Source organism: Kryptolebias marmoratus, linkage group LG14, assembly GCF_001649575.2.
Source record: "Kryptolebias marmoratus isolate JLee-2015 linkage group LG14, ASM164957v2, whole genome shotgun sequence".
NCBI classification, from domain to species: Eukaryota; Metazoa; Chordata; class Actinopteri; order Cyprinodontiformes; family Rivulidae; genus Kryptolebias; species Kryptolebias marmoratus.
The window spans coordinates 11,060,653-11,087,633 of record NC_051443.1 but is presented as its reverse complement, the minus strand read 5'-3'; the positions used below and the strand labels follow the sequence as shown (position 1 = coordinate 11,087,633).

The window sequence follows — 26,981 nt, the reverse complement described above, 5'->3', positions numbered from 1 at the left end:
CTGAAAAATGAATAACAACAAAGGGACTATAAATGTGTGGTTTTGTTTTTAAAGAATTGTTTTTGAAAATCAAGCTAAGAATGCTTGTTCTTTGAATTATTTTTGTTTGTATTGTATGTTAATGTCAAAATTCTTGCCACTTACTGGAGCTGCAAAGTAATTTTAGTGTTTCTGCTTGTCATTTAGATGTTTTTTACAAACAGGGAAAAAAAAAACAATATTGGTTTAAAAAATCTCTGTAGTCGAGTGGACTCGGCCTGCACATTTAACTTAAATTCTTCATGTTATCTTATACCTTCCTGCCTACTTCCTGGATTTAGTTCCACATCTTGCCACTATTCCTGACATACAATTAAAGATGAAACATTTCTGTGATGTCTGAATCGATATAAAGAAATACAGAAATGGAAAGACAGACCAAAGCACATGTCTGAGCGCCCTGTATGGCCAATGTTTACTGAAAGTTTTTAAAAGCCTTCTCAGCAAATATCCACTTTTATTTGGGGATTATTTTACTCTTAAATCTTACAAAAGTGATTTTTACACTTTTAAATTTTTTTTTTTAGATTTGCTGCATTCCTGATTTATCTTCTATTTGCTTTTCTACTGTGAATAACTATGTTTTTGTTTCAGGACTGTTGTGTTGGCAAAACCTGTAACTTGCACCTTTTAGTGATCCATTGTTGTCGTCAAGCTGTTTTACAAATTATTATACTGACATATAAACCATACCACTTCCATTTTAGATTTTACAGACATGCATATTGTCAGAATCAGGTAATCAGTTATGTTTTGTTTAATTCAAAGGAAAACAGAAATCTGTTGTAAAATTTGTATTTAAAGAAAATAGCAGGTGCATGAGCTATAAATATTTTTAATTAATTTCTGTGTTTAAACCTGAGAAGGTTCAAAACACTGACCAGAAATGACAAGTAAATGAAAGTGTTTTGCAGTTAATTGAGAGTTTTACATTTGTACTTTTAGTAATAACACAATCTCCATGGGTCTCTCAGACCCCAGTCTGACCTCTGCTGTTAATTGTTTCAGGGATATTGGTTTCTTTGCAAAGAAAGTAAAATAAATCATTACAGGACAAGGGTATACTCTACCTTTTAAAGAGTATATTGACAGATGTGTAAGCAAACTTGCCTGATGGGCAGGTCATCAGTGAAGAAGGGCTGAACATGTGATGGGGAGAAATTGGCCAAGTAGGGCTTTAGATCAGTCTACAGGATGCTGCATCTCAAGCATGTTTTTTTGTGGATGTAAGAAGCAGACTTTGGTTTTTCTGTCCAAATATATGCATATTCTAAAATGCTGCAAACTACTGCAATGCAATATTTCAACTGCAATTGCACAATACATTTATACATTTAATTCTCTTATATTTCATGAAAAGATGGGCTCTGTGTTTTTAGTGTTCTTGTGTGTTTGTGCCATATTTTTTTCAGAGAAAAAGAGTCATGAAGTATTTTAAAAAAAGAAAAATGAAAAGTTTTTGAAGGCACATTGTTAGACTTTACTTTAACCGCTCTGTAATTTCCCATTCGCCTATACTTGCTAAGTTATTACAGAAAATGTATTGGAAGTCACCTGTGAGAGGCAAATTAGAGGTGTGCAGATAAAGGGGGAAAAGTGTCCTGGAGATGAGGTAGAGCATTGGCACGATGGCAGAGTGTGTGTGTGTGTGTGTGTGCGTGTGCACAGCATTTTGTCATCTTGATGGACAACTAGCCAAGCCCATTCCACTTATGGACTGAAGTCTATCTCCACATCTGTGCTGAGAAGTGTCCAATTTCCTACTGGTGATTTCAATCTAACAGTTAAAGAGCTCTTTTCATGGACGGAAACAGTCCTGGTCAAATAGAAATGTGACAATGGAAGACTTCCTGTTAAGTGTATACCTCTCGTGACATTGTGCTCTTTTTCCCTCGGCATGTAATTAATCAAGAGTTGTAAATACTAATGCATTCAACCGCAACGTCTGAGTGCAGTTTCTTATTGTGATGGTTTTTTTACATCTGAGTAAGAATGCAAATTTAAAAGTAAATAGTTAGAGAATTGATTACAGCCTTTAAATCCGGTACATAATTTATGACAAATGAAGAAGTTTAATCAAGCAGTCACTGTAGTCTGGCCATCGAATTGGGAGCAGCAAAATGCAATTTGACATGAGGGAAAAAGATGGGAATGAAGTCTTAACATAAACCAATTAAACACACAATCCCACTGAAAACTGCTGGAATATGGAGAATGCCTGGCAGCTAGCCTCAGCTGACTTTAAAATAGTGATGTTAATGTGAGGCATCTGTTCCTCTGCTCGAACAGAGGGACACTTTTCATTGTGTGTTGCACTGCCAAAGCTCGTGAGACTGAGACGCTTGGCTCACTAAGTCTTATGCTTTTAGTCTTTCCAGAATCACATCATTGCATCTCCTTTGAGCCAAATGGACTCATTTCTAAAGCAAACTGGCTTCATATATTTACCTGCTGATGACCGGCTTAGGCTAACGGAGGAAACATAATAGCATCATTAGGGGCCATGCACCATCACATGTCTCAAGGGTAATGGCATCGTTAATTGACTCCAAGGATAAAGTTAAGAAACCTTTAGGTCATTTTCTGAAGCTGATTTATGATTTGGATTGTAAACTTAATTGTTTTTTTTCCCCTTTCATCATCACAAATTTTACACCAAGCGCTTTTGGAGCTCGTTTTTTATTTAGGACCTAGTGGGTGGCTGTGATGCGCTAGATAAAAAGAAAAAAATTCTCATAATATACCACCGCCTCCAGCCCACATCCCCCTATTTTTTATTTATTTAATTTTATCTGATACAACAGTTATTACAACATGGCCCCATTCCAGAATCTGCAAAAGTGCAAACTTAGCAGTTTCAAAATAATAATAAAAAGATTAAATTAACTCAATTTTAGGGCTTCATTTTTGTTGCATGTGTAAGTTTTGCTTGTACAAGTCAAGACAACATTCTAGTTACTGGTGTCATTTTAAGTTTTCTGTAAGAGTATTATTATTTTACTTTTAAAAATTAGCCTTTAAGACTAGCATTGTGCATGTCAATTTGTTACTAGGTGTTACTAATAGTGCACACAAATCACATGCTTTGCTTTTAGGCTAACAGGTCAATACAGGTTCAGGACAACAGGAAAAAGAAACAAATGCCAAATCCTAGGCTTCTTCTCATTTTTTACAAAATACAATAACCCTTTAAGAACAGAAAGGAAAAATCACTCTTTCAATTAGGGAGGCTCTAAGAAAGCAGATCATGTACAGCGAGGTAGGATTTGTCAACTGCTGGTGTAGATTCTCATCCAGGTAATCCAAGGAAGTTGATTGAAATTGCGAGGATGTATTAACTGGTAACATCACTGTAACAAAACAAAAATAATTTTGTATTCTGTAATTGTAATTTGAGCTATAAACAGGCTGTGTGTCATGTTCCAGAGGGTGTTTGGAAACACACAAATTATGACCCTTTTGGCTCTCCATATATAAACTTCTCGCTCTTCACTATTCCTGTAAATCGTCAGAAACACAAAGCTTTTCCATAGTGATGTTCTAAAACAGACAGGCAGGTTTTCAAGCACATGCATGCCAACTACTCCTTGCTTTGCCTTGGAGTAGAATGCTTTAAATGATGTTTTCCTCAGCTTTTTTTTTTTTTTGCTGTAGCAGTGAGCAAAAAACTAACAGTAAAAAAATGAGTGCACCCCCATTGAGATGAGAGTAGTGATTGCTTTTGACTGTTTTGTATGAATATAAGGACTGGTACATGCCAATTTTAACAATATAAAGTATAAACAATGTCTGTTGCACTGTCTTAAATTTCTACTATCCTTGGCCTTAGTCAAGTATTTGATTGGTTGTTCTCTACTGGATGAGTTGTGTGTCATTTGAGTGCTGTTTCATGTCTCCAAAACCAGTCAATTTAGTAAATTAACAGAAAAGTCTGGACATCACCTTTTAGTCATATGTGTCAGGAAAACCCAGTAGCTGGATAATTGCGACACCTTAATTTCATTAGATAGCCTTAAAATATTCAGAAAAAAATGTCATATTCTTTGCCACATAATTCTGATGGCAAGAAATAAAGTACGTCTTCAGTACGGATTGTGATTTGTTCCAGCTAATAATATTTTCTTTTACTCAGCCGTGACAAAAGAAAATGATGGTTCTTTTTAAACTGTGATCAGCAGATGAAAGAAAAGCCTAAAAGAGATGTTAGATGTGAGGCACGAGGATTGTTTTATAAGAGAGACTGAAACTAAGATATTAGACATAAAAATATTCAGAACTAGGCAAACATATAGAAGGACAGCAAGAGGTGCAGATATGTATTTATTGCTGCCAACCTATTAAACAGTCATGACAAACTCATGGCTAATATATTAACAGACTTATCCACATACATCCATTATTTATTCATCATCAAAAATTCAATCTGGCAGATTGTGTGCCATTATTCAGATGTGCTGAGGGAAAGTGGCACATTTGAATAAATGAGGGTTTTAGGCCTGACTCCCACAGCATCTTGTTATTTCAGAACCCTCTCTAAATGATTCAAACACTGAATCAGTCTGAAAATGTGGAAGAAGGATTGTTCCCAGGAAAAAAAAAAACAGGAAATCTTTCCTTGGCTCAGGCGTTCCTACGGTATATCTTAGAGGAAAAAAACATTTCAGCGTTTTTGGCTCATTTAAAAAAAAGAAAAAAACCCCACCAGACTGGAAGAGTTTTTGTTATATATCATCTTGCTTGGGATTTCTATTAACAGAACAAAGAAAGGTTTTCTGCATTTCTTTTTGGTGCCTCTTTTTCAGGACCAGTTTTTGGACCTCCCTTGACATTTCTGCAGTAGGCATATTTAATATATATTTGATTTGCAGTACCTGAAGCATGGTGCATAGAGGTACAACGGTATCCACCTGGGTCAATATCCCACACCCTAGTTAATAATTTTAGATATTCAATCAACAAACATTAATAGATAATAGATAGATAGACAGACAGACAGACAGACAGACAGATAGATAGATATTTGTAAAAGTTGCAAGATTTGATCAAATGAAGCATGTTTCAAGACAGTTGTTTGCAAAAGAGGTGAAGGCAGAATCATCTCAAATGAAGAAACATTCATCAGCTTTATTCTGATTCGTACAGCATCTTTCTTTAATCTTCTCTGCGTTAAACTTATTTTCCTTCCCCCCCGCAGCCTCCCTCCCTCCCTCACATCTGGGAATTGAATCTGGCAGCCTCCTCACAGGCTTCTATAAAGTGCTAACATAAGAAATCAATCAGACTCACACTATTTCTACAGCCCCTCTGCTGACATTGATTTATTGCAAATGTGGTGAAGATGAAGAGAGAAACTCTTTAGCACTACGGGACATTGTGGTCAAATGGGAGTGGATGTAGGAGAGGAAGATGCGAGGATGATGACAGGTTTTGGATATGGGGTCAGGAATTCTGGTGTGCTAACCTCTGCTGACCTCTTCCACCTCGGGGTCAAACCCTGTCAGTCATCCAGCAGCAGGAAAATGATGATATTGTATTTTATACTTTACATGTCTGTGATGTGTTTGTTGTGTGTGACAGAGTATGTCAACCTGTACTGGGGTGTGTCTGTAATCACACAGATTTCCACAAAATCCAGTCAATAGAACTAGAACATTTTGAAAGAAATGTTAAAAGGTGCCATTGTAGCCCAAAAATACATAAACCTTTTTTTCTAAAAAAAAAAAACGTCTGTTATACATTTGTAAAAATCTAAGCGGACAAAATATTTTGTTCTCTATAAAAAGTGTAAAAAGAACAAAAAAAGAAAATCAGAAGAAATGGTAAAGCTTCTGCCAGTGGCTCATTAGGGTCACCATGGTTACTGCACACCTGTGTTTCTCACGCTCTGACAGCACTCTTAATAAGACATAAATGCAGAGTAGAAATTATTTGTCAAACACACATCAGTGTGCCAAAACTCAAAGTAGTGCTGACAATTCCCCATTCATAAGTGGCAGAAACTTCTGGTCATCACACATCATTTTTTTTTAATGTGTCCACAGTGCTTTATGCTAGAGATATGCCAAGTTAAAGCTGGAGTAGGGAATCTGTTGTAAATCCTTTTTTAATAGTCATTTATGTTAACTACAGCTAGGTATTAATACTGGAATGGCCAAAAAAGGGGTGAAAAAAATCAGTCGGTTGGCTAAAAGCTTAACCCAAACCATGTTTTGTGCCAGATTTAATGATTGAACAGTCAACCTGTCTATCTTCATGTGCCACCCCACATCTGCGGCACTCTCATTGTGCACTCACTGCGCGTACACCAGGTTCTACTACAGAGCTTTGCTGTCCTGAGAGCAGCTACTAGAATATGCAAAGATGGCAGACAAACAGCAGCCCTAGCCTGTTTCTTCTCCTTCAACTTCAAGCACAACTATCAGAGGCAGAAAAAAAAAAATGATGCCGTTTGAACTGACTGAAAACAACAGAGAACGAAACTCAACAAGAGTCAACATTGGGGTACCTTTTCCAAGATGGTGACAACTCTAAGAATCACATAGACTGGAAACTAATGCCAACAATGATTGCTGTTTTTTTGTGTTGGACAGGTAAAGTTTGTTTTATTTTCTAGGTAATATGTGTAATTTTTACATTGTATAGCTATGGCACCTATATATGAATTCCATGACTGTATTACTGTGACTGCTCAACAGTGCTTTTCCGAGGTGAGAGAGTGGGAGAAATTGGTCTGTTAGAATTCAAAACATAAAATTTTCTTGCATTTGGGAATACACTTTGCACTGCAGCTTTAAAAGGACCTTCACTTGAACATAAAAATCTGAGCTCAGATACAGTAAAAGTCAATTGGAGTTTGGGGAGAAAACCCAAAGTTCTTCAGCTAAAGTGAAATAGTATATAGTAAATCCTACAGTCCCATAGTACAAAAAGATATAAAATATATAGGAAATGTAAAAAAAATGTGGGAGTATTATTAGTTTGTTTGAAAAACTAAGAAAGCTCAAAAGTGTGACATCATCACACTTAAGTTGAATTTCCTGTTGTAAAATTTCTAATAATCACCAAACTTAAATTTTATTTGTGTGAAAACCATAAAAAGGTGAAACGAAAAGCCAGTTCAGTCATGTACAGTTGTAAAGTTTTTATAGACCTATTCAAATTTTTCTCCTACTGGGAAGTATGGTGAGTTTAGGTAGTAGGTTTTCCTATTATATTTGTGAGAATCTCTTTGTTGTCAGTAGGTTTATTTATTTATTTATTTTTGTCCACATTTTATCTACACAGCATGATGCAAAGAGTCACTGCACTTTTTTCCTGATTGAGCCTCACATTTTGATGTGTTTTTTTTTGTATGGGTTTTCTGACGTTGCCACAGGAGACGCCAGTCAGAAATTGAGAAAAAACCCAAAGGCTAAAAAGCGAAATTTAATATTGTCTGTATGAACTGGCACCCTTTATAACTGAACAAACCTGCAGTATAAATATGTGCTCCACTTACTCTTGTATTGTATCTCTTTCATATTGCATATTGCAAGTTTGCCGCTTTAAGTTTTGGAAAAAAACATTCAAAAACTTTGACTTGTTTGGAATCCTATCAAAGATGTCTCTTGTTTCTCTTGTCTGTTTGTAATCTATACCTAAGACGGTTTGCAAAGTCTTGTCACCAATATAAATCTCATTCAGCCTTATCATTTTAACGCTTCAAAATGTACAATCTTGTTCGTGGGTTAAATATTGTATCACATTGCTGAGAGTGTATCTGGAGGCATGCCTCAACACAAAGTTTTGTTTTCAATTTCAAATACTTCAAAACGAAAGGCTTGTTTATCCATTTCGTAAAAAAAGAAGACAAACTGAGGGAACTAGCAGATTAAGTAGGTGCTCCACAGCAGCTTGGGCAAACGCTCAAAGAGACTGGAGGGAGTTGATGGAGATGAGGATTGAAGTGGATTACTGAGACGGGACAGCGCTATAGTGAGAATGAAACCTTGTGTTTGCGCAGGGCTGCTTTCATAAAAAGGGGCAGCGTATGCTCGCTCGTGGCCATATGCGGGGGCCGCAAAGCCGATAGAAGAGGGCTGAAGAGGAGATTAGAGTGATGATGTACATCTGTAATCCCGAGCACTTTACACGCGCAAAGAGGCGAAACGTCTTCCAACCACCGCGCCGGGTGCGACCAGGGCCCTTCAATGGCCACCAAGATCAGTCGTCACCACGGCAACTGCTTACTCAGAATAATTATCTGCCATATGTGCCTTGTCACAATTAGGAGTTGGCTGTGAGCAGGGCCATGGGTCAAACAGTAATCAGAGAACTAAGAGTGGTGGCAAATGCAACTTGGACATACAAAGTTTATTAGGAAAAAAAAAAAAAGTTTTGCTTGCTTGCCACATCTGTCACAAGAGTCTCAGTCACACAACCTGCTGGCATTAAGCGCCTTTGCAGAATTTCTTTGAGACCCGATCCTAGCGGCAACACTCCTGTGCTGCAGCAGTTGGCTCTAAATGTCAGTGCATATTGAGCTATTTTTTACCCCAATAATGAATCTTACAAAATGAAAATCTGGAAGTGAATAAAATGGATTTATGATTTCAATCAGACTGCTGAGCCAATCGACTGTTTAGCAGAATAATGATTCAAAGAAATGTCTGGATGAAGAGAGTTTCCAAATATGAGCTGAGAGATGCAATAACAAGAGAGAAAAAAAAGGAAAGAAAGTTTTTTCTGGTTTGTTCTCGGGCCCAATCCTTCCATTAGGAGTCCAAACATTTTTACTCATCACTTCAGTTCTCCCTCAGGAATTCCATAGAGATCGCTTCACTACCCATACGCCACATTCACACGAGCACACTGGGAAAAAGCAACAACAAGGTGCAAAGTGGTTTATCCATTATAGCCAGTCATTTGTTTTGTCACTTTAGAACACGTGAGAAAATTTATTTAGAGTGAGATACCGATCTGTGCTAGTTACCTGTCAAGCAGAAATGCCAAAAACAGACGTTTTGTTGTTTTTAATGCAGAAAGATTAGTCATTAGAATATTTTAAAATATAAGCTTTTTTTTTTCTTCCCAGCTTTTTTTCTTCCCTCTTCTTTATTATTGTCTGCTGTGTGTGTTTGTTTTTCTGTTGTGTTAACAAAATATCATATGAACCATTTTATTGAAACTCAGAAAGTTGTCACTGAATGCACATCTACAGCTGACTAACTTTTTTGAGTCAACCACATTCAAAATGGCCACCACACCTAAGCCACTTTAGTAAACATGAAAAATAAAAATGTCCATTACAGAGTCAATAATAACGCAATTGAGATCAAATTTTCTGTGGCTGCATTGCAGAGTTGTGTCCAAGTTACAATCTTGGCCCAAATTTATTGCACAAGAACTGTTTTCAAACTGCCAGTAACTACTGGAATCAAATCTGTCTACTGGTTAGCAACCACATGAGCAATTTTAATGAAACTCTCAAATGTAATCATTGGATTTACGATTTACAGCTAATCAAGCATAGCAGACACAAAAATGGCTTTTACTCAGCCAGTTTTACAATTTTTGAGCAAAGATTTGGTAGTAGCTGATCATCATCTCCAGCACCCACTTTAAGTGCTACACATTGTGCATGATCTTTGTTCGAACTTTGGCAATAACTGCTGGCGTCAACCATGTTTGTCTGTTAGCAAGACATGTCATGAACCACTGGAGGAGTCTTAATAAACCTCTCAGAATGTAATCTTTCTACTAATCATTAACTTTCAAACTAATTCAAGATGGTTGCCAAAGCTAAGCAAGCTTAAAAAACACAAAGAATGGCTATCACAGTCAATTCTACAGATACTAAGCTAGAAATGGGTGTAGCTGAAAGACTTTCCCAGCACATACTTAGATTGCAACCTATTGAGCAACATCATTGGTTTAATTTTTTCCAATAATTATTGAAGTGAAATCTGTGTGTTCACAAAATATCTCATGAACTGCAGGACGGATATTAAGGAAACTCAGAAAGTAATCCTTGGATATACACTAACCACTTAAGTTTAACTTTTGGAGAGAACCAAATTTAAGATGGCTACCACAGCTAATCAACTTTTGCCAGTACCGAAATGCTTCGAGCACTAAAACATCTCCAAAGATCTTGCAACATTGCAAGAGAGCACGCAAAACGTCAGTTACAACATTTGACCGAAACAGCTATAACTCCATCCTTTCTCCTCATAAGACGATAGTTTAAAGCTGAAATCAGGCGGAGTTTTAAATTTTTTATACAAGTGTATGGGAGCTTCTCAAATCAGGTCGAAAAGGGCAGTCTAAAGTCAAATTTCCATATTCTTTCCATGCATTTGTGAATTTATTGTTGGACAGTTGGATGATATCTGGGGTAGTTCGATACATCACACCAGTTTTAATTACTTTTAAAACATTCGCCCAGATTTATCACTGCAGCCTGTCAAGAAGCATGATGATGCACTGTGACAAAGCTTTTCTCTGATCAAATTTGGCACATCCTGCAAGGCAGAATCACAAGGTGCAGTCGCAGCCGACACATTTAGGAAGGAGGCAGGATGTGTTCAGACAAGCCACTTAGGTTTAAATACCAATTAAGCCTTGTGCACCAGTTCTATCTGTGGTCTATTAGATTGTCACCCATCACTATTAGCTGACACTTGAAGCCCTCTGGCATTCCAGAAAAATAATTACATTCTTTTTAGTGTCATAATTACTGCTTTGAAAGTGGCTCTTTCAAACACTAACAAAGGAGGCACTTACTCCTTCAACGTCTCCCCGTTTCTCTCGCCTCGAGCTCTGCCTTCCTCATCTTGTCTGTTGTCTCCCCAGACACTAATGAAGTGGTTTAATCTCGTAACTCCAGAGGATTTGTCAGCGGAGAAGTGCATTAATTAAGCTCTTATGTCTCTTTGTTTTGAAGTTTTCACATTTTTCGCGAACGGACCGAACATACAAACATGTTTGCCATCATCACTCACTGTGTGGATATTTTCAGGGACAAAGTGTTGATATAAATTAGCAAAATGACACTAACATGGTTTCATGTTTTGACAACTTGGACCAGACTTTAGGAAGTTTACTTGGCTCTGAATCAACACATATTGGATTTATTAATAAATAGCTTATTGAATAGACGCTCGGTTTAGTTTTGCTCTTCATCAATCTGCAAGCCTGTTTTACCACTGGTACCAAGCACCTGGGGTGAGTTCGGTTGCGTTCTAAGAAATAATACCTGAGTGTTGTGTGAATTACACATTGGGTTTATGAGGAATTTAATGCTTTTGGTTATTTTTTTACATAAAACAATTAGCAGGATTTGTTGTATTAAGACAATAAAATGAGATATGATAACCTTGGGCACTGCTTCAAGGTATATTGGCATTAAAATTAAAACTTTGAAACATAACTTATTTGCTTTTATTCAAAAAATTCTGCCTAAACAATATCTCATATGGTCTAATAATATGTTGGCTTTAATTGCATATTTCTACCTAATATAATAATTTATAGTTATTTCAATTTAATAATTGATCTACAGACTGAAACAAAACTATACCACAGCACCAGATCAGTGTATTTGTAATATTAAAGTAACACAGAGTGTTATTTTTCTGTTGTTCTATTCTTTGTAAAGTAATGATGAGAACCTGACAAACTGATGTTAGTTAATTAATTAGATGGTTATTAGCTTCGTAGCAAGCCTGCAGTAGGCTGTGTATATCACCTGTCAATGTGCTAATTCTTGTAGACTTCCGCAAACATTTATTTTAAAACAGTATTACCTTAAAAAGAGACAGGTGTTGCTTCTCTGGTAGACAATCCATAATTGACTATGTTATCAACTGAATGACGGCGCCATCAACAGGTCTGGTAATGATAGTTGTTTTTCCTTCTTCTTTCTGTGACTTTTTAACGCCGCGATACACCTTGAAACCTTGCCTACAGCTGTCACAGCCAACTTAAGTAAATGTAATATTTACTTTCTTATGGCATGTAATGGAGTTCAAGTTCAGTAAACATATTAAATAGCTTGTCTGTTAGTATCACTGGTGTTTAATTCAAGTTAACCACACTCAGTTGGTCTATCTGTGTAGTCACTTTGATCCGATGCTCTTTTCTTTTTTAAAATGTTAATTTTTTTGAGTTTTTTTTAAAAACACAGCCTTGTTATTTTCAAGGTTAAAAAATGTCTTTCAACAAACTCAGAAAGCCAGCAATTTCTCATTTTAGCAGCGCTTTCAGCCACAAGGTGTTTTAGCACTCAGAAAGTGGTGCATGTCTATTTTACATGTGTACTCCACCAGCTGCAGCTTTCAAAATTTGTCTCACACGGATAATAGAAGTGACAATACAGTATGGTCCCTAATAACTAAGATCACAACTTTGTAAAATGTACAACTGTATTTATCCCTGCAAGTGGGAAAGAAAATATTTTTTGGAAGTTTGAAAGCATCGTATGATGGCACTCCATATAGTGGGTGATGAACAGAATTTTCTCAATATTCAGAATTTTTCACAGCAGAAATAACAGGGGCTAGCTATATTTTCAGCTAATAAGCCATGTGTGAATGTGGCTTCTGGGAAATAATTTATCACAACTTCTGCTGACATAGATAAGTGGAATTTGTTGTGGGTTTTTTTTTCAAAGATTAAAGCACTTTTTCATTTTAATGTAGACATTTTTGTTTTTTCCTAACTTATGAATCCCTGTACATGTTTGTTAAATGTGGGACAATAGGCAAACTTTGGTCTAAAAATGAAAGCTTTGTTCACGTTTAAACCAAATCACTACCGTTGAAAAGACTTCTGCAATAAAATGAGATTGGAAAGAACAAATACGCATGGTCTACATGTTAGTTTAATTTGTTAGCTATTTACCTCTAACTAGCCACATCCCCACCATTGTACTGCTGCGGTACAAGAACATTTACAAACCTGATCACAGGCTGTGAGAAAGCTCTGTGATTGGCTAAAGCACAGCCACCTTCTGAGCTTGACTACATCAAACTCCTGACTCAAATTGTTATTTTATTTATAATTTAATTCTTTGCAGGCTGGATGGATTGAGCTTATGGGTCATAAGTTGATGATCAGTGTGTTCCATATCATAACTTTTTTTAAAATATGTAACTACATAAATTAGAAGTATGCTTAATCTATTATTTAGCTTATAAAGAGTTTATCAGAAGTTTTGGATTTTATGTAAAAAGGGACAACCGGACAGTGAAATGCAATCTGTAACAAACATGACTTTAAAATCTGTATCTGTCAAGCACTTCATTTCACACAATCTGTGACGTTAAATCGTTTCTATGAAGTTTAGCTTTAGCACTTTCCTTACAAAATGAAAATGCTTGTAGTGATCATTTATTACCAGCCACAAATGTGCAGCTGGTGTATTTCCCATCATGAATTTTAGTTGATTGTTAATTTTATTACAGATAATAAGGTTTGTGATTTATTTAATTGTTTTCACTCAAAGTGCAACATATCCCTTCATCCTGATTTTTTTATTCTCTCCTCTTTTATTTAACTGTGTGCTCTTTGTGCATTATTTCACATTCTCATATTCATGTGAGTCCAATGCCAAATTTCTTACCATTATTACCATCATTATACAGAACCTTATCATAATGCTCATATTTGTGTATTTCAACTTATACACAGTACTGTGCAAAAGTCTCGAGGACCTTTTTTACATTTTGGTGCCAATATGCCAAACTTTCTTGTCACCCTTTAAAGTGGTCTTAGCCAATAGTTTTCCAGACTTTCTGAAAATGTTTTACAGACTTTTTTTGTGGATTTTTGACCGTCATCAAAGGAATATATTTGTGTTTGTCAAACCATTTGACATACACCCTTGAAGAGTAACAGCAAGTTACCTCAAAAGGTACTGGCATGGCACCCATATGCTTCAAGTTGCAAGTGGAGCAACACTTGTACACTTTTATGTATGTTCCTTTATCTTGATTTTTTATTTTGCATAACATTATGTGTGTGTGTGTGTGTGTGTGTGTGTGTGTGGGGGGGGGGGTGATAAAAGCTTTGTTCCTATTGTGTATATAGTCATATCAGTTTTATCCAGACAAGTCTATCTCATAAAAAATGTTTTAAAATCAGTATAAATTGTCCTCTGATTGCCCTGAATGGTAACCCTAAATTCACCAGAATGTGAATGTAGTCCAATTAAAAGACTGATCTGATTGATTTTGTTCTTTAAACTAAGGTTCAAAACAACACACAATAACATTTTGATATTTAGATGACATCAAATTACTTACCTCAGTTTTCTACAGTGCCTCTTAAAGATGCATATTTTATCATTAAATATATTTGCCATAAGGAGTGCATATTACAGAACTTTGTCTCCTCAGCTGTTTCTGTCCTGATCTGCCTGAGCAGCTGTAAAAGCAGAGCAAGCAAAGGCCATGCAAAGTTTCTACCAAGTTGCAAATGCACTTTTCTTTCTTTCTGTTTTTCTTGTGACAGTTGCTTCTTTTTGTGAATTCAGGCATGAACATCTTCTTTCACTGGAACTAAATCTGACACCCTGAACAAGTTATGCAATTACATTAACATTTTTATGTGACTGATACTACCTCTCGACCAGGCAGCAATCAAACCCCCACACAGTGTACGAGAGGACCCTTCATGATGCATACCTATTGCTGTTCGACGATTTGTGGCACACTCACTGGTGTCTGAATAGCTGTTAAGTATAGAAATTTAGAATGCTTTCATTAAAGTAAACGCCCTGTTGAGAAAATTGATTTTGTATTTTAAAGTAGACCAAGTCATGGCACTGCACTTCTGGCAAGTTGCATCTTGTTACTGCTAACAGAAACAGTATTTATAGGAGGGGACATTTGTTGATAAAATGATAAAATGGTCTTGTACAAATGCAAGCAGAACTAAGATTTCTGACCTAGCTGTGTTTAACTGAGTGTGTTGTCATTATTGGGTGTATTTATCGTTTTTGTTATGATAATTCCTGCCAGGAATGATCCAATCAGCAGTGAAAGTGTTAAAGCAAGCTGCTGCTGGAGCTATATGCATGCAGCAAGTAACCATAGAGTTCAATTTAAAAAATAAATAAGTCTCGACTAGAGTTTGTCTAGATTGTTTAGAGACTCTAGTGAAGATTTAGAGTTTTCTTCAACAGTGGCTTTCTCTTTGCCACTTTCCCATAAAGCTCAGACTGGTGAAGAACCCGGTCAACAGATGTTGTAGCACAGTCTCTCCCATCTCACCTGCTCAAGTTTGGAACTCCCTCAGAGAGCTCACAGGTGTCTTGGTGGCCTCTCTCACTATTCTCCTTCTTCGCGGTCCCTCAGTTTGTGAGGATGGCCTGCTATTGGTAGATTTACACGTCCCATATTCCTTCCATTTCTTGATGATGGATTTAACAGAACTCCTGGGGGAATTTAGGTTCTCATAAATCCTTTTGTATCCATTCCCTGACTTGTACTTTCCAAAAATCCTTTCTCTGACTTGAATGAGGACAGTCATTTAAAAGGGGCTGCATATTTATACAATCACTTATTATACTTTTTTGAAATTATCATTACTCTATCAAAATTTGATATCTCCTAAAAGCAGAATAAAAGTACAAAACATCCTGATTTTTTAGGCACTGTATTCGTTGGTAGGATTGCCTTGTTCGATTCAGCAGAGCAACAATCTTCAGTTTATTTCAAAAAGGAAATATAAATATATATAGAAGTTTTGTGTTCTGTTTTGTATTCTTTGTATTGGTCAGAACTGATATTTCACAGGTCAGAGCTGTACAAGATACGGAATCTGAGCCACAAAACTAAAATTGTTGCACCTTTATTCATAACCTTTCCACAAAACTCCACTTCAAAAGATTTGGACTGTTGCTTTAAGGAAACACTTTTCTTCCTAAAGGAAGAACTACTGTTTCCTTAGATGACCAACATTCACTACAATAAAACTTTCCTTCAAGCAGAGTGAGAATGTAGCACTTGCCACCCGATAGCACTCAACCAAGACATCTCACATGTGTGTGCGCACACACTCGCAAAAAAAAGAGACATATACTTGGAGTTTTAAGCCTAATTGAAGCATTGCACATCCACACTCAACTCCCACTCCCTCATATTTATGCTTGCATTCACAGACGGTGCGAGTAAAGAAGCAAACATCACATTTTTTTCGCACCACCGGCAACAAAATCTGCTCTCTTTGCCAAGCTCATGTCAAGATTTAGGGTTCACCTGCATGCAAGCGCAGTCACAGACCCGACAAAAATGCAACGGATGGGTACAGAATGACAAATAGAGACGTATGCACTTGCACACATACAGGATAGAACACCCTCAAGCTCTGCTCGAGCTGCAGCCGTAATTCATTCTGCAAGGTAGCTGTAGCATGAAGCGAAGACACCAGTATCCATAACATGCATGTATTATTTATGAGCGCCTGTGTGGTTCGCACATAGTGCCGTATGCAAAGGTATACATTTAGGAGAGGAGGTTCTTCATTTCTGCCTGTTAGAGGAAGCATCTGAGCTCTTATTACATTCTCACAGTTTTGCTAAAATAGCAAAGCTGTGGGGTGGAGATCCATCTCGCCTTTTAACGGTGTGCCTTCTTCGAGTGTGTGCGTGCACACGCCTTTGTGTACCAATGGATATGTGAGTCCTGTGCTTGCGTGTTTGTGCCGGTGCACTTAACTGTGCTCGCAATTGCAATCACAGCTGTAAGTGGCCTGCAATTTGAAAAAGAGAAATTGAAGTGGGACTGGAAAGGAGACAGAAAGACAAGCAACGCCGCAAAGGTAAAAGTGTGAGAGGTCCTTGATGAGAAACATTCTGATTACTCCTGACACAAGCGAAAAGCATCATAATTACCTTCTCGGTATTTCATGGAAGAATAAGTTTTTCTTCAAAGAAAGACAACCCTTCCTTTTTGTGTTTTGAAGCTAAATCAGAAAGATGGACAATCTGGTCTCCAGAACTCTCCTAGTACAAAAAGAATGCTTGTACTTCACTGAATGTTTAAAAAAAAAAAAAAAAAACTCAATTCAAAAAAGTTATGATGCTGTATGAAATTTAAACAAACAACAACAAAAAAAAAAAGAATGCAGTTATTTGTAAATCTCATAAGTCTATATTTTTTTATAACAATGGAACATAGTAAACACATCAAATGTTTATGTTAAGAAATTGTACCATTTTTAGTGGAAAAGGGTAATTTTGAATTTGATGGCAGCAACACATCTCAAAAAAGTTGGGGAAGTGACAACAGAAGGCTGTAAAAGTGGTACAAAAATGAAAGAGTGTTTTGTAACCTGTTAGGATAATTGGCAACAGGGTATATAAAGAGCATTTAAGAAAAGCTAAATCTCTCAGGAAGATCTCTCAGGCAGAGGTTCATCAGCCTGCAAATAATTACACTTAAAATATTAGAGCAATTTTAGAGTAATTTTTCTCAGCAGAAAACTGACACGATGCTGGAAATCCCATTTGCATCATCAAACAATTTCAAGAATCTGGATAAATCTCTGTATGCAAAGGCCAGAGCTAAAAGTCAATATTGCATGTTTGTGATCTTCCGGCCCTCAGGCAGCACTGTATTAAAACAGGTCTGATTCTGTTCTGGACTTCACTGCATGGATTCAGGAATACTTCTACTAATCATTGTCTGTAAACATAGTTCATTTTGCCATCCACTAATGCTGCTTAAAGGTCTATCATGCAAAGACGTCAGATGTGAACCACCCAGAAACACTGCTGTTTTTGTTGGACCAAAACTCATTTAGAATAGCCTGAGGCAAAGTGTAAAAATTGTTATGTCGTCGGATGAATCAAAATTTGAAATTATTTTTGGAAACCATGTTTGCCACGACCCCCATTCTAAAGAAGAAGAAGAACCATTCAGCCTGTTGTCAGTGCTCAGTTCAAGAGCCTGCCTCTTTAAAAGTATGGGACTGCATTAGTGCCTCCAGATTGGGCAGATTTACACATCTGGAAAAGCACCATTAATGTTAAAAGTACATTCAGTCTTCACAACAACATATGCTCCCATCCAAGCAACATCCTTTTCACATACTGCATCCATTGCAACTGGTCTCCTCAGTTCCTAGATATTTACAGAGTGTTGGCAAAAGAAGAAGGGATGCTTAACAGTGGGAAACACGGCCCTGTCTTGTCAGTTTTAAGATGTGTTGCTGCAATGAAAATCAAAATGACCATTTGTTTTGCTAAAAATGGCACAGTTTCTATATTGAATCATTTGGTATATTTTCTGTTTCATAAAATATGGGTTTATAATATTTGCAGATCATTGCATTCTGTTTTTATTTGCATTTTACGCAACATCCTGACTTTGTTGGAATGGGGGTTGTGCATTTTTAATTTCAATTAGACTGCATCCCTGCTGAATATGCGTCCTGATGCTCCTGAGTCTAATGTTTCTGACGTTTTATGCAGTCATACCCAAATCTTCAATAGTTAACTTGCATCTTGCACATAAATGTTTTATCTCAAGTCGAGACAAGTCAAGTTTATACGCACAGCCAAATATTACATTTAGGACGACCTTCGAGGAGGAAAGAAAAACAACTCTATAAAAATGACCAAAGTCAGAGAAAAAAAGTGTCAAATAAACATGAAAATTTAAAGAGACAAAGATTTCTGTCTGCTGCTGGCTGGGACTGTCATAATTAATGAAAAAAAAAGACAATGACATAAAAAAATTCTAATAAATAAAGCTTTTAAGTGTCTTCATTTTTTTAACATCATTGTCTGCCGCCTACAAAGGCAGATTGATAATGGTTTTTTACCATCTACAACTGATTACATTTTGGACTTACCCTACTGAAGATGGTCGCTGCAGCAAAGCAATCTTAGCAAAGACAAAATTGCTATGACTTTTATGATTTTTACAGTTATTGAGCTAAAGCTTGGTGTGGATGTAGATGCTAACTGGTCGCACGAGATCTGTGTTTAAAACCTTTCTATTAATTATTGGAATCAACTGTGTTTGTTACCAAATATTTTGTGAACCACAGGACAGATTTCAATGAAGCTCTCAGAAAGCAGTTATTAGCTGTAGAGTAAATCTGATTACCTTTTGGAGTCAATCCAGTTGAAGATGGCTGCCACAACTAATCAACCGTAGCTGATGTAGAAATGTGTATACCTGAGTGAAATTTACAGATACTGAGCTGAAATTTGGTGTGATAGAAGCTGACAGTTGTTCCCAACACTTACTTCAAGCACTAACAGATCATGTGAGATCACACGAGATTGTTCATTTTGGTTTGACCAAAAATGGCTATAACTCAGTCAAGATGGTGGGCGATAAGTATTCCTTCAAGTAATTTATATAGAGTTAAAAATGGAAACAAACATTCAAGAACAAATAGGCAATTGTCACATCAACCATGTCAAAAGATGAAAAGCCTGAAAGAAATTAAAGGCCTTATTTAAAAAAAAAAGAAAATTTTCTCTTGTTTTGCTTGGCACTTCCAAAGAAGCCATTCTGACCTCCCAGTGGTTATTTACTTTTTAAAAAGCAGCCGTGGTGACATGCTTTTGCATTCCGGTGTGTATGGATCTATGTCTCAGGGACGGTGGGTGACAGGCTCGCTCCCTGTGAGAGCTCCAAGGACAAGCAGTGGAGGGAAGAGCGGGTGATTTGTCTCTCAGGACTGAACTCCCCCTCACCCCACCCAATACCCCACAGCCCCCTTCTCTTTGTCTCTCCTCTTTCTCTGCATGCTGTCTTATTTTGAAGGTGAAGAGCATTTCTCTCAGTGCTTGCTTGCATACAATTTAGCTGATGCAGCTGATTGTGTTTCATGAATTTACAGACCTGGTGGGGTTTGGGATAGGACATGCCTCAACTGAGACGACACTTAGACTGACACAAGGATATTTTATGCTAAACAAAATGAGTCAGCACAATACAGTTATTCTTTTATTTTTTTTATTTTTTAGCCATCAGAGTATAGCACACATTATAAAAGTGGTGGCACATCTTGTTCCTGATTTGCGTACTCCATATGATAAACACATAATCATCTTCTCAAAAGAGCTTACATCTAAAGCGCCATGAATTATTTTAATGCATTTCATTCCAATCTGCCTAACTGAAGTGAATGGCTGCTTTAATGGTGGTATTTCTTATAAAAGTACTGCGAAGTTGTTAAAAATAAGATTTTGTTCCATCTGAAACACCGAAACCATGAGCTAATCCGAACGATCAGCAACGCAGATCAAATTCTAAACCACACATAATACTACAAATACAGTAAAATAGCTGTGAAAAGATTAGTTTTTTATTGTTTATTTTCTTCATAAAGTAGTAGTGTTTTCAGGCAGTTGCCCAAGTGCCAGACATTCAGTCAAAACAGTGAATGAATGTCACCACAGAAGATGCCTCAAAAACATGTTAGCGCTTAGCATAGTTTGCTGAGAGCAGGTGGTCACATTTTGCAACTGCCCAGCATGTACGGTGCCCATATGTCACAGTGGTCTAAAAACAGAGCCAGTAGGTACTTGGGAACACCCATACACATTGTGAAGTTACTAGTTACCCAAGACAGACCACACCAAGGAAGGATTGTTGTATTGTAGCATAGGTATTGCAGAACCCTAAACCATCTTGTCCTTCAGACAAAGATATTGGACCTTTTACAACATCTGTGAGTTCTTGTGTCTTGATGACTGACATCAACCACACTATGTGCTAACTACATTTGAAATGGTACCACAACTAGTAGGCATGGGCTGATGATCACTGGCCTTGCATCATGTTCAAGGAATATTAGTTCTGTATTACCTTTGATGACCATCATGTGCACATTTGGTAGCACCAAGGTGAGAGAACAAATCCTGCCAATTTTTTTTAGAAAAACACACTATTTGTTACTCCTGACCTCATGGTGTGGGCAGCCATAGGGTTCAACTTCAAGTCACGCCTGATTGTGGTTTGGGGGACCCTGATGACACAGTGTTACCGCAGTGACATCCTGTGTCCACATGTCTTACCCCTCCTTGGACAGCATCCATTCAACAAGACAACGCCCATCCAAACAAGGTACACGCATTTTTGAACTGTCTCTGTTATATCGAGGGCCTCCTGTGGCCAACCAGGTCTTCCAGTCTTTCTCCGGTTGAAGATGTGTGGGAACAGCCTGGATATCAACTCTAATCCAGTGCAGGTTTGACAAATTTAGAGGGACAGTTACAACAGCTATATGCCAACTTTCTGCAGGAATGCATAAAATGGCTGTTTGACTCCATTCTGCATCTAAGCAAAACTTGTATTTAGGTCCAAGTGGGAGGGACACCGTATTGATATGGAACCAGCGTTGTTCCTGTGCTACCAACTGAATTATTTATTTGAACTGCTATTGTAATCATTGCAATACCTTTCATGACCTTTCAACATCTGCAGTTTCATTTAATCTCCACCATTCTCTCTGGGTGCTTAACTTGTAAACTGTAGAACAAAAAAAACAACAAAAACCCCCAAACTGTGTGGATCAGCCATCTCATGTTCCATTGTAAAGTTGTATTCCATTGTTACTAAATCATAGTGCTCTTTTAGTGGCTGCCGTAATCATTGTTTGTGTTAGCCGACAAATAATACAAAAAAATGTGTTGAGTGCTCTCATGTGCTCTGCAAAGAACTGTCTCTTTGAAGCCTCTGGAGCTGCTGCGCCAGTCATTACATCCACATTATTTTAGTCTTCTAAAATATGCTGACCAAAACCACAGTGGTCTGCAAAGGGGAAGGTAGACATAGGTAAAGTAAACAACTTTCTCATTATTACAATACAGTCTTCTTTCAGCTGTGGTTTCTAACTTTAAAGGTGTATCCTGCCACCCTAGAAAAATATGAGATGTTGTTTTATAGCACCAGAATCTCAGTCGAAAACAACGTGAGCCAAAACAATTGTGAAACCTAACATGTAGGTCAAAATGTAGCTAATAGACTCCTATATCTAGAAAAATCCTTAGTCCAGGAAATGTAAGAAAAACCTTGCATACATGTACAAAAACACAGTTGTCTGGACTTTTAAAAACCATGAGTTTAGGAGCAAAAACATGAGGGAACATTTGAAAGGCAAGCTGTTCGCTTTTGTAGGAAAATCAGTATATATTTTTTTCTTCAAAAAGGAAAGCTGCATAAGCATTTTACAAGATATTTTTAATCTAAAACCTTCAAGCAAGGTTGATGTCGTGTTGGTTTTAGTTCTGATACTGACACTGTTCAACAGCTATGGTGTTACAGCTGAAGAGTCATGTCATGTTACTGGTGCTGTCAGCTTTTGTGCTCCTTAATAACTGTGCCATTTTACATATTTTGAATGTTTTTTCATGAGCCTATAAATGAGATATATGAGCTCTTCTCCTGAGATCTAAAACTGATAAAAAATATAAAGTTATTTTTTTATATCTGAGTTTTTATGTTCTTGCTTTTCATCTCACAGTAATGTCTTTGCATTTATAGCAAATAGCACAAATCTTTGTAATGGGTATATTTTGAGTGTAAATGTATTACTTTTATTTAAAGCAAGACATGTTTGCATTATATAAAAAAAATCAATAGGTATTACAGAAATTGGTCGGCTCTTTAAGAGTGTAGTTCTATGGTACGGTCATAAATAACTAATATTTTACCTGTTGTAGGTAGCTTTTTGAATGAGCTAAGCTTGGAGAAACAGATCCTTTCACATGTGAATTTATTATGTTTTCACATTCATAAATATGTCATTTCCATATGTGAAGTTCATGTGATGTTTCTGTAAGTGTTGCTGTTGTTTTGAAACAGATAGTTTATAAAAAGTGTTATAGTAGTTCATGCTAACCCTTTTACAAACCTTTACATAGCTGTCAAGTGTGCATCACAGTTGTTTACTTAGAATTCTACGACTGTTTGCAAGTGCAAACAGAAGCAGCTGCAGCTAGCTGGAGCATTTCCAGAGAAGACTCAGACACTTTTGGCCAAAAAGTATCATAATATTTCTGCCAGAATAACTATGTAATGCTAAACTGGTGACATTGTTATTTTTATGCTAGTGCTTGCATGAAACTTTTCAAATAGGAGCTGTTTTAAGACTACTATTAGCTCATCAGCCCAATCAATACTAATCAATATTTATCCAAACTAAGGCCATTCAAAGAGGTATCTACAACAGGTAAGATATTAATTGTACATTAACATTTCTTGTCACTTGTTAATGTTATTTTAAGCATCATCATAGAACAAAAAATCCTTTCAACTAAAGTTGATTTTTTATTTATCTTAACAGGTAATTGACTTACTTGAATAAGTTAAAAAATATATTTAATCGGGATGTCACAGCCCTACTTATTTTAATCCAATTTATTACTCCTAAATGCTTTGTTTTGGTGTACGTTTTAGAGGGTGTAGCTGTGTTTTCAATCAATATTCAATCTTTCCTTACATGAAACACTGATGAACAAAGTCAAGGCTTCACACCCTCCTTATTCTGCCCTTTTTTCTCCCCTCTGTCTTCTCTCTTTTTTATCATTCTGTCAGTGTGAGTCCCCCCATTTAGCAGTCTGCAAGTCCTGTTAAATGATTAGTAAGCCCACAAGTGAATATATGCAAAGCCTCTTCCACTCCATCAGCGGCTTAGTGAGCAGAAAGCTTAAACACACCTTGCTAAATCCCTGTCACACACATTCCTGTAAAAGTGCTCTGCAAAGTGAGCTAATATATGCCCAAAACAACGTCTTCCGACGATCCCAATATTCCAAAGCAATGCTGGTGTTCTTGTCTCGAAGACTTAAACCCATTCAAAACTTGTGCCTGTGCACATTCAGTCACACCCAGGAAAAGTGTGAGCCCTTTCCCATTTTATCAGATACTATTCTGCGTGCAAGATTCAACTATAAAAAAGTATACTGTTGAGTTTAAATCTCTTTTGCTGTTGGAGCTTTTGGAGTCAGATGGGGACTAGACAAAAAGCAGTCATGCACACACCGAGACCACAGACAGTAAGAAGCCCAACAGATATTGGGTGTCTCGTGGTGGTGCCTGTGTGTGTGTGTGTGTCTCAGTGCAGGAGCAGCAAAGAACCTCAGTGTGAGTATTAGTAGACAGGGGGATAAGAAAACCAAAGCTCTGATACATGCTGCTCAGTGTTATGGGAAGAGAGAGCATCAGGAGTTTGTGTGGGTTGCAGCTGCAGCCTTTGTTCGGTGTGCATGAGTTCACCTGTGAGAGAGAGCGTGTGTGTGTGTGTGCTCTTTATTTTTGCATGAAAGCGAGGGCAAACATTGTGTCCAAAGGTGTGTTAATCCACCGACTTGTGCTCCCTCATGAAACACATGCACCTATTTCTGTTACTGGGTCTGTAAGCTATACCAGTTTTTTTTGTTTTGCCATTTACTTTAATTGGAAGCTCATTTGTGAGTTAGCCACAACACTGTAGAGCCTTTGTTTATTTAGTAATGCAGCTCTGTAGCTCCTCTGTGTACTCCAAGCACAGACAGCTGCAATGTTTTAGGCAGAACAGACACACATTTCTGTCACTGACCCCAAGGCTGCTCATTAAAATTCAGCACACCTCTCATATCTTCCCCATCGCCTCATTCACCAAACACCGCCATCACTTAACTTTTATTTTCCCTTCCTTCCCTTTTTTCCACCCCTCCACTTTCTTGCAGTTTTGCACATTATAAGACAATGTTTATGGGGGAGGTCTTGGTCAGCTGCTATACCAATTAAAGTGTATGCTGCACACACAATTTTCATGTAGTGATAACCGTTAGAACAAGCTGACAACAATTTAAAAATGTATCTCTTCATGAGTAAATCTGAGACTCAACACCTTAAAAACTCTCTTAAAAATTATTGTTTTGGTCAAAATATAGTTAAAATGATGTAGAGTGGGGCTTTGTGGAAAGGTTTATTTAATTTTAGAGAAAAAAAAGTTGAATTCTGACTGACAAGCTAATGGCTAGTCAAAGCAGGGCCAAGACTAAAGGGAATTTCTGCCCTTTGAAACAGCTCCATATAATAAAAAAAAATTATAGCTGGTTATGTGAATGGTATTTTTTTACTTATTGGTACCCTTAATGCCACAAGACATGGTTATTTCAGCAGAAACCTTATAATGTTCCTGCCAGTAGTTTTCCAAGCTGTACCAGAAGTTCTTTAACTAGCTGTGGTGGTGTTATTTGAGCTTCAAAATAACCAGAGAATTTTTGGCAAAAACTTGCAAAATTGAAGGTGATTTAAGGGTTTATGAAATAGAGTTTGCATGAACTGTTTTTAAATAATTATTGCATGAGCATCCATCCATGGATGGATGGATGGATGGATGAGTGGCTTTAATTAAAGATAATTTACTTTGGTTTTGCCCCTTGCTAATTTGGTCGGAATTAAACGTACTTTCACCAAACTGTGGTTGTTAAGAGCTGATTAAACATGTCTTAATGGGTTATAACCTTTCCAATAAAGCCCCACAAACAGTCCCTTTAATAATCACACATTTAGTTTATTAGGTTTCGTCTAATTTCATCTCATTAACACAAAATTTTCACAGAGCAGATGTAGCTAGCTGTTGAAAGATAGGTGTTTTAGCATCACCAGTGTTGCTTCTTCAGCTCTGAAGTAAAACTGTCTGCCTTTGACAAACACTTACTGTCCTCCAAGCACAATATTTTTCATCTTGTGACATTGTTGTTTTTCACCTATAAATTCTAAATAAGGGAAAGACCTCCATCAAAAAAAGACCATATAGTTTTTCCTATCTTGTTAGCTGACTGAGCTACATATTTCACACTGGATAGCTGTTAAGGAGCAGACAAGACACAGAACAATTCAGGGTTATTTATTTCTTTTGTTAACCATGCATGCTACCTGACGCCTCCCAGAAACAGTGTGTGGAATATATTATCTGTCGGTTGAATATTTAGGCCAAATTATAGCCGAGAAGTTAGCTTGAAAAAAAAAAAATGGGGGTGAGCAGGAAAGAATGTATAGAAAATAAATATGAGAAATCACGAGTAACAACTCAGCAACACACCCTAACGCATTGCTAAATAACATATAATTACAAAAGCTTGTCACTGCAGCTGTGACTTAGCTATACCCAACTGATGTTTACACCTGCTGCTGGCTGACACTCAGTTAAATTATGTATTTTTGTAGCAAAGCGTCTCAAACTTATCATTAGTGGTCGTTATTAGCTGCAGTGAAGAGCCATTGTGACACCCGGCAGTAATCTTCAGTGCAGGACACTCTTATCCATTAGCCAAACCAAATATGTTATGTTTTTTCGAGCTGGCTGTTGCTCACCATTGATGCAGTTTCATAAACATATATTTAGTGGTTCTTGAAATATTTTTGCTCAAATAGTCAACAGCTAAATCTTAAACAAAGGTCTTGTGCGATCTGTGGCACTCGATATGTGTGTTGCGGATGACCCTCGGCTTCTGCAACAACAAATTTCAGCTCAATAGCTGCAAAAAATTCTGAGTTATAGCCATATTTGCATTTCCTAAGATCAGTTGGCTGTGGTGGCCATTTTGAATGAGGTTGACACTAAAAATAACGAGTAATTGATGTACATCTAATGACTGCTTTGTGAGAATGTCGATGAAATCTGTTCTTTACTTAATGAGACATTAAACAAACATAGGCGATAATAATGCTAACAACTGTTTTGTACTGCACTGGATGTGACAACATACAAACGTACAGCAAGTGTGATGAGCAAATGAAGTCTCAGTGACATACTTACACCATATATTCAAAATTCAAACACACACAACTGTTTATGACACCAAACTTGGTTGTGGAACAAACCATGATACAATAATTGCTAATATTTACATACCCACTCTTAAGATGGTAATTAGCACATGTGTTCATCTGTTTTAGTGTTGGTGTTATTGTCCCAGGCTAATTGAGCAATTCCATTGTGGG

The 26,981-nt window shown here is 37.1% G+C and overlaps 1 protein-coding gene across 2 annotated transcripts in view; it reads left to right on the top strand.

The window, feature by feature from the left end:
• fibcd1 (fibrinogen C domain containing 1) overlaps positions 1-26,981 on the top strand; it is a 161,601-nt gene that overhangs the window by 10,925 nt on the left and 123,695 nt on the right. The gene's annotated exons all lie outside the window — the stretch shown is intronic.